Source organism: Ctenocephalides felis, unplaced genomic scaffold (assembly GCF_003426905.1).
Source record: "Ctenocephalides felis isolate EL2017-DRISC unplaced genomic scaffold, ASM342690v1 CF-g0.4_SCAFFOLD_01886, whole genome shotgun sequence".
Lineage (NCBI taxonomy): Eukaryota > Metazoa > Arthropoda > Insecta > Siphonaptera > Pulicidae > Ctenocephalides > Ctenocephalides felis.
This window is the reverse complement of record NW_020538040.1, coordinates 133,586,162-133,596,289: the sequence shown is the minus strand read 5'-3', so window position 1 is coordinate 133,596,289 and position 10,128 is coordinate 133,586,162. Positions and strand designations below refer to the sequence as shown.

The 10,128-nt window shown below is 23.5% G+C and overlaps 1 pseudogene; it reads left to right on the top strand.

Moving 5' to 3' along the window:
• Nucleotides 1-8,861: 8,861 nt before the first annotated feature.
• On the top strand, nt 8,862-9,135 carry LOC113375925 (annotated as a pseudogene).
• The last annotated feature ends 993 nt before the right edge of the window (nt 9,136-10,128 follow it).

The following is a 10,128-nucleotide window of genomic DNA, read 5'->3' as shown; positions in this document are numbered from 1 at the left end:
CACTACACCACCGTAACGCTACAATCAACCGTCTTTTTCGCGTGTCCTCGCGCACCTTAGTATTAATTATCTAATTAATTAGAAAATGACCCGCGGAAAACACAGTGCGTCCCATTTTATATTTTAATGGGGGTAGCCGATAGGGTAGTGGTTAAGGTGCGCGACTTCCACGCGGAGGTCCCGGGTTCAATTCCCGGTATAGACATAGATAGGTAGAGATAATACATAGGGCGTAAGGTAAACCTATATAGTATAGGTGAATATATAAATTAGACAGTAGTATTATAAGAAGTAAAAGGTCTGTAGGTATATAATAAGTTAATGGCGGTGTAGGTATCTCACGGTATGATTGATAATAGATTCTACCTATAATATACAATAATATAGTATAGTAAGATAAGTAATAGGTTATCTATCATATTATTAGGTTAAGTCTTATAAAGTATTGTAATAAATCTTGAGTACTTTTATATCATAATAAATACTTTAGGTATTAATGAATACAAATAATACCAGAATAAATATAATTAATGTCATTGAAGAATATAAATTATGTACTCAATGATTCCCTCATACTTGTACAATTTAATGTATAGACTAGCTGTGTATAATAGAGTTAATATATAAAAAAGTCAATATATTAGATTTGTGAGTTCTTATCAAAATATAACAAATTCTTTGAACCGGTTTATGAACCGGATTTTAAATTTAGCGTTCCGGCAAAAAAAAATTAGCACAACACCACTGATGACACTTAATTATGAAATAATAAAAATATTGAGTAAATTTGAGGCTTTGCACTTATAATTTTATAAGTATAGAGTAAAGTCGTAGCGAAAAAATTCTAAGGCTTATGCAATAATTAATCATTTGATTCATGAACAAATACATTCAAATACTACAAAGTATTATGAATTTAAAAAAAGGATTATATATTCACATATTATTTTCATATAAATTTTAATATATTTGTATTGAATAAAAATAATGACTACTAAAATTAGGTCTTAAAAATCAAATTTATTAGTTAATTATCACAAAAGTATGGAAAAAGTATTGAAATTCATACTTCAATCTAAGGTTAAATTAAAATTAAAGTAGATCATTATTATCAAAGTATTCAAAGTATGCACTAGATTCAATAATATTGTTTAAATTATGTTTTACACATAAAATATTATATTATGGAAGTATAATTAGTAAAAGTTTTGTAATATAAAGTATTATGCATTTGGTTATTTGAATTCATGAGGTTCATGATTTGAAGACGAAATATATGACAAGTCTATTTATTAATAGTATAATGGAATTGATGATTTTTCAATAAGTATATATAAGATAGTTTGATCCATTCAGTATATCTATTGATGATAAATTGCATCTTATCGAACAACATAAATTTGCATCATTTATCTTTCGGGTACTCTGCAATTGCCAATATGGAAAGCTATTTGCTAATTTCATTCAAAGTTCTACAAAAACTAGAAAATTGATGTATGCAACTATCTGAAGTATTTTAGTAGAGTAAAATCATAACATTTGATATTTATCATTATAAATAGGCACGACGTAAATTCTGTTTCAAAGCAAAAAGTTTCAATTTATAATTAAAAGAATTCAAGAAGTTGATCCATTCGACGAAACTGGTCAAGATAATTTTCGTGATTATATCAATAATTTAGCCAAGATAAATAATATAACTGAATTGCATTTGTTATTGTAATAAATCAAGATTTGTGTTGTGCAGAAATTGTCGACACATCAGATCTGCCCTAAGTGCAAAAATTAAAAATTACTTATGAAATCAATAATAATAATTATGTTATAATTAAAATATAATATGGTTTAAAATAGTCACTATAACTTATATATGAAAAGAAACTGAATATAATTTATAATTTTTTGTAAGGCAAACATTTTAGAATAGGAGTTATAAATAAAATGTATTATATTTATGACTGCTAATTATATTGTGTTCAATATTTAATATGACTGCCAAATTTAGTAAGTAATCGGTTCAAAATTTTCAAAGTTATATGTAGAAATATGTACGAAATCTAGGTTTCATAGATGCATTCTGAGTTCGTCACAATATAAAAATAATTAAAATTATAGATAAACAAGAGTTAATTTAATACTATTAAATAAGTTTGCAAAATCATCAACACTTAATATTTTTTTTTTTTAAATTTAGATTCTTAAATTGATCAAATAAAAGAATAAAAAAGAAAATTTTATTACAGATATGCATTGAAATTGAAAATTTCATTTTATAGTTTTCACTATAAAAATATTTATAGAAAGATGTTCCAATAGAAAATGTTGTTATTGGTAACTAATTTTACATTAAAAATTAAACAAATAAACAGACATGAACAATTTGTGCAGGTATATATAAATTATATCGATTTCACATAAAATTAAAGTTGATCAGATTAACAATGCATTATTATAATCGCAAGATGTGTAAAAACAGCAAAATTTTTTATGTTCAGTTTTTCTCTATACGCAAGTATAAATAGAATTAGATCAAAATTTGTACAATTGAAACTGTATTTATAAGACATACTCGTAATTCAGAATATATGCATTCAAAATATTCGCCAAAAAGTGTCTCTATTCGTTAATAAAAAGTGTTCGAAATATATTAGATGCCCAGAATTTTATAAGGTAATACATAAATAGATAAGTGCAAATCTCAATGAGAATTAATTCATGAAATGAAACAATTTGTTGAATTTTTAAGTCAAAATTGATAAAAACAATCAAATTACTGTCAAAAACGACCAGACATGAAAATAATATTTAAAAAAACTGATACTGAAACAGAAAGTGCCACATTCTTAATATTTATTTTATCATTTAATAAAAAAAATCAAATAAGATGAAAGTTTTTCATTTTCACAAAGTTCACAATATGACCATATTATTGAAGTAGAATATATGAATACATGATCAAGTAAAATTAGAATCAATTATAAAAATCATTAGTCATTAGAATGAATATAAGAAGTTAAAGGTAATTTATCAATAAACAATTGGACAAATCAAAATAAATGTTATGATATTCTCTTAATTTTTCATTAGAAACATCTATGAAAATATTTATAAATAAAACAAAAGAGAAGAAAACAAATCAAAATTCAAAATTAATTGTTTAGGAAACTTTAGAAAAAGTAACGCCTTCAACCATTAGTTGTATAATGCACAATCTTAGAAGTAATTTCGGAACTATGAAATTGTAGTTAAAATATCAGTGAAATCAGTTGACAATATTAAACGATTTTAAAATGCTTCAAAAATTTATAGAAATTCGATAATATTTATAATGCAGAGAGAATATCTGAAGAAGATTCAAGATTCCATTTAGCGATTAGATTACTTTTGCAGATATTTATGGATTGACAATAATACTGAAACAAGCACAAAATTTAACAAAAATAATTATTATTTAATTATTTACCAAGAGCTGGAGCTAGAGCAACATTTGAAGTTTGACTTAGCAAAAAGATAATTTTATTTTAAAAAATCAAGCCAATTCTTCTAATATATAGAATCAAGAATATGCAATAAAGTTTCTAAAAATACTAATTGATTATATTTGTATAAAAATGTAAGATAGGTAAATTCAAAAGGCACATTTACTAAAGCATCCGATATAATTTTATAAAAATAAGTTATAATAGGAATAAATGTTATCAATATTAACAGAAACCTTCCAATTTGACATTTGAGTATATATTTCAGAAGATTGTCTACTCCATTGAAATGGCTTTTTTAGAATAACTCAGTCAAAAATGATGAAAAAAGCCGAAAAAATATTATATGATTATTAGTTTACAGATATTAAAATGTTTGTACAATGTGGAATCGTAAAAAAATAGTAAGACCAAAAACCAGCCAAATCAAATTATTACTTTAATAAAAAATATTTTGTTAGAAAACGAAATGCCATATGACAACGGATTTGCTAAAAGATGCAAAGAGAAAAGTTTTACATTCAGATTTTCTCTATATGCAAGTAGTTGGTAATATGTAAAAAACCAATCAGAAGTTCAAAACAAATAATTAAAATACAAGTTATATTTAATAAAAATCACTGAAAGCAGACAAACACCGTTAAATTCCAAAATAAATTTACGATAGAACAAATAGCAAAATTAAAATTCATACTTCAATCTAAAGTTAGATTAAAATTAAAAGTAGATCATGATTATTATAGAATTCATAGTAAGCACCAGATTTAATAATATTGTTAACATTATGTTACACATAAAATATATTATTTTCTTTTAAAATGGAGCTAATGGAAGCAATTAAGTAATAGTTTTCGAATATATAGTATTATGCATTTTGTTATTAACAAATTAGTTTTTTTTTAATTGTTCATAAATTAGTTTCAGAAATTATTTACAACAAATTCCAAACGGTAATACCAATCCAACTAATAATTAAATAATATAATTGAAAAATTTTGATTAACAAAATGAAATTTTCAATAATTATATATAATAGTAGGTAAGTATATTTAAAGTTTTAATAAGTATGTTTTTCCATTCATAAATTTGCATCACAATGGGTAATATGGGAGAGCTATTGGCTAATTTCATTAGAAAATTACAAAATTCTACTCGTCTAAGATAATTGGATTTTATCCAAAGAACTGTTGAACATTATGGACATCATCGTTGTCATGATGAGACCCAAAACACAATACAAGGGGTACAAAGATCTACTTTATTATACTAACTATAAACAAAAAGTTGAGAATTTGATGTATGCAACTATTTACAGTATTTTAGTAGATTAAAATCATAAAATTTAGTAATTATCGTTATAAATAGACACGACGTAAACGTATTTCTGTTTCGAAGCAAAAAGTTTCGATATAGAATGGAAAGAATTCAAGAAGTTGATTCGTTCGACGAAATTGGTGAGGATTTTTTGTTACTTGTGCTTGTAAATATTGCTGCAAAAATTTTCATCTTCTACAAAAAAATAACCATTTGCTTATATAAAAATAGATAATTTCAAAACAACAGATTTGTACCTCGATTAATGTCGAAAAAAATTCAAAAATACAATATGGCACTCCAATTTGATAACTATATGGACTTATACTTATATATATATATATATATATAGCTATTATATTAAGCAAAAATACTATTTATTTGAGAACTGATATTCGCAAAATACAACAAAAATTGTTAATATTAAAATCATAAAGTTAATTTATGGTTATTAGTTTCAATAAATATATGCGAATAGTTATAATAATACAAATGATTCAAACAATGTTTTTTTTTTCAAGAAAAACTTTTACTAGTATGAAGATGTTTTCAGGCAACTTTAAAACCTTTCTATTATTTTATGTCACTTAACAATTGAATAAAATATATTGAAAGAAAACAATCGCTTTTTTTCTTTACGTTTTCAAATTTTGTTTGAATTGATTTTGCATTTAGCTATTCGTACGCAATACAAAAATTTGGCAAAATATAAATTGTATAAAACATTATCAGATTTTAGTGAATGCAAGAATTTTTTATTTTTAATTTGTGAAATAATTGCAGAGTAAATCAACAGCTAATCAGAAAACAACTACATACAAAAGTACACAATGTCCAAATAAATTCGTTAAATAATTAACTTAGAATAAATCAGTAATTTTATAGTGTCGATATAATAATATACAAATGCAAGCAAAAAATAAATTTATAGTGAACAAGTTCTAATTAAAATGCACATTTATTTTAAAAAATCTGAAGTTTTTGTGAAAACTTTCCGTGAAAAAATTCAAATTTGGAGATTTACGAATGCAATATTTTGGAATAAGAAAACTTCATAACAAATAGATATTGTATTTGATTTTGAAAACATAATATGTAAGTATAAAAAATACTGAGAAGAAAATAACATCCATTCATATAATAAAGATTTTAGAGATGCATAATCGGTAGCAGGATTTAAAAATACAGAAAAAGACGACATCTCATTTCTAAATTAATTATAAAAATATTGTAAAACAAATACAAAAATATATTCAATTATTGCCAATATATATGAATATCACTTTTCAGGTGATCAGCTTAAAATAGTAGGAGTCGATTTTCTCATTCCTACAACCATTGGTACAAATAATGGTGGCCAACTACGTCCAAGACAAAAATAATAAGGAAATCGACAAAGTAATCAAAAGGGGCAGACGGCCAAATTTAGTAAGTAATCGGTTTAAAAATTTTAAAATTATATGCAGAAATATGTACGAAATGAAGGTTTCATAGATGCGTTCTGAGTCGTCACAATATAAAATTAAATAAAATTATAGATAAACAAGCAGTTAATTTAATACTATTAAATAAGTTTGCAAATTCATCAATACTTAATATTTGATCAACTTTAGAGTCATCAGTAAGGGAAAAATTGAAAAATTTCATTTCATAGCTTTCATTATGTAAATATGTATATTAAATTAGACATCGAAATACGGGTTATGAATGTAGGTTTAATTATACATTTTATTTGTATTTCTAGTAATAGCGAATATAGCAAATAAAATTAAAAAAATCATTTAAAATTTAAAATAAATGTTAGGCGAGTTTCCTAATGTTTCACAAGTTTTCAGTCGTCAGTTTAAATATATATAAACAATTGTCACAATTGAATATTAGATCAAATCAATAAATATACATTTTATAACTATTATGAATTATACAACAACAAATCCAAAATTAAAATGAATTTATAAACATTTTTTTAACGAGGGTCTGAATCCATTATAAAATGATTGTATAATAAGTAAAAGTATTCGAGAGCTATATGCATTTGGTTAATTGGAGCAAATAATAAAACTAACAGAAGCACTTATTCTAATATGAATATTGTCAAAAATTAAAAATATTTTGAATGGTATTGAGATTGTCATTGCTATTGGCTAAATTCAAGCAAAAATTGTAAAAAACGAAGATAATTGTATTTTATCCAAAAAAGTGTTGAACGTTTTGGCTATAATAATATACTGTATTATGCTTACAGACTTAAACAAAACTTGAGAATTTCATTTATGCAACTACTTAAAGTATTTTGGTAGAGTAAAATCATAAGATTTAGTATAGATTGTTAAAAAAATGAAATATTTAAACGAGCATAGCATAGGAATTTTAATTTAGTTATTCCTTATTCAGTTCTATATACTAACTGAATTGTAGTTGATGTTGATGTTGATTTTGAATATAGCGTCATTAATTTAAATATAAAAATAATATGAATATAATTTCTTATATTTCATAGGGCAAAAATTTGATATAGGATTTCAAGATATGACTGCTTAGTATAATTGGATTTAATATTCCATAAAAAAATCGTATTATAAGATTTTTTAAAGCTTTCATTAAAAATATTAAAAATTATGGCTCTAAAATTCTTTATAACCCATCAAAAAATAAATTACTTACATTATATTTAATTTGATTAATGCCAAAAAAAAATTAAAAATCACAACCGGGCAGTGCAATTTGATAATTATATGAAAGTACGATTTAACTTTATTTTTTAGTCAGACCAAAATTATAAATAGATCAAGTTTAAATTTAAAAATATACAATCAAATGAAATTATAAAATACTTATGTTGAATATAGAATCTCGAATGACATGTTAAATGAAATTAAATATTAGTATGAAAATATTAAATCACTAAGAAATAAGTTTTGAAAATATATTAAAAGTTGATAAATTGTCAATAATATGTAATATATATGTATATAACTTTCATAAATTTATTCAGATGATAATTTTGGTAAAATAAAACAAAAATTGTTAGTAATAAAATCATTGATTTCAATTATCTTTGGTTATTAGTTTCAATAAATATATTCCAATTGTTAAAATAACACAAACGATTCATACAAACCGATAAGTTTTAAAAAATACTTTTACTACTATCAAAATAGTTTGATGCAGCTTTAAGAACTTTCTATTATTTTATGTCACTAAAACGAGCAGTTTAAATATATTTAAATATTTTAATATTAAACTTAAAGTGAATAAACGATTTTGTTGTTTATGTTTTCACATTTTGTTTGAAATGATTTTACATTTAGTTATTCAGCACACAATCAAAAATTTGGCGAAATAAAAATTGGACAAAATTTTATCAGATTTTGTAAATGCAAGATTTTATATTTTATTATAATTAAATTATTTAAAAATATTTATAATATGTTTATAATATTCAAGCAATGTGTGCAAAACGTGATGGACATACACCAGGACGGCGATGAAAATATATTATGAATGAAAAGGCAGCAGGATCCAACAATTACAAAATAAGACAAAATCTCATTTTCAAGTGATTTAAATAAATTCAAAATGGCTTGTATTAGTAGGAGTATTTTTTAATTCCTACAACCACAGTCAATGGTGGCCAACTACGTTCAAGACAAAAAAAGTATTAAGAAATCGACAGAGTGGTCAGAAGGGGCAGGCTGCCAAATTTAGTAAGTAATCGGTTTAAAATGTTCAAAATTATATGTAAAAATATGTACGAAATCTAGGTTTCATAGATGCACTCAAACATAGCTTATGATGATAGTTATAGTCAGTAAAAATATAATAATATAATTTCAATAAATAATTGTTAAACGTACAAAGTTATTACAAGCATTTTTTTCGTTAATTCTTCATAGAAGAGTTAGTCCGATAAACAACGATATTATAGTTTTTTGGTTATATTTGAATAATAAAATTGACCAACTGTTGTATTTATACTATGTATGTTGCAATTTGTAAAACTGAACCTAAATATTGCATACATTTTTAAATCATATACATTTGGATCACATAAAATAAAAACCATGAATACTGGATGAACTTGATAAAAAGCTCATTTCAAAAGAACATTGATTGGATACTTGAGGCGCGTAGATCAATTTGCTAATTTACTTCTTCATCGAACTATAGAATTCAGATTAGGATTATTTAGAACAAGATTCATGTAGGAAAAGAATATGGAGATATACCTAGAGGAGTATTTATAGTTTGCGGCGAAAAAGTAGTCTTATTAGGAGAAATAGACCGAGAAAAAGAGAAAAATTTCAATCTTATTGAAGTTTCTGTGGAAAATATAAACTAAATGAATAAAAACTTATGTTAAGAAAATTACTTATATTTCATATTGTGACACATTGTCCAAGTTATGTTTAAATATAAAATATCTAAAGTATGCCAACAAAGTATATATAAAATTATTGGCAAACAAGCATATAGTTTAACAATTTAATATTAATAATAAAAAAGTTTTCAAATTCATAAACATTTAATATTTGATCAAATTTATCATAAAATCGGGAAGATAAAAGTATCTTACGGATAAGCATTGGAATTGAAGAATTTTACTTCATAGCTCTTACTATATAAATTTGTATATTAATTTATATATTTAAATATGAGATCAAGTGAAAGTAGATTCAGTTGAACAGATTATTTGTATTTCTAGTTACAGTAAATATAGAAATTAAAATATAACTCAAGAAATATATAGATTGCGGCACATATCATTCGATAATTTAAAATAAATGCTAGAGGTGAGTTTCCTAATAATTAATAAAAATCATTGATAAATATATTTGTACATATTAAAAGACAGCTATGCAAATTTGAGTTATTACAAGTAAATAAATCTTCTAACGATGATTCGTTAGTTGCTACCAAATGTGTGAAATTTTAATTAAAATACAATTTGAAAATATAACTGATATGATATCTGAGATATATATAGATACAAAAAAAATTAATATTTAGAAAAATTATAAGAACATGAGAAATAAATTAAAATTGAATTCAAATTAGTGATTATAATTTATATCAATTGTATATGCAATACGAAAACGTAATTTTTGGAAATTTTATACGTATCAAAAAATGTTATAATAGTAATTTTTTAAAAAATATCGCATATCAAAAATAAGTCAAATGACAAAAGTTAAATGCATAATAGAATATATTAAAAGTATAAAAGAGAAATCTTGATATAAAATATTATGAATATATAAAAATTGATTTGCTTTTTAAATTGCAAAATGAATCAACAAAATAGAAGAATAGAAATGCAAGCCGAAGTTCAGAG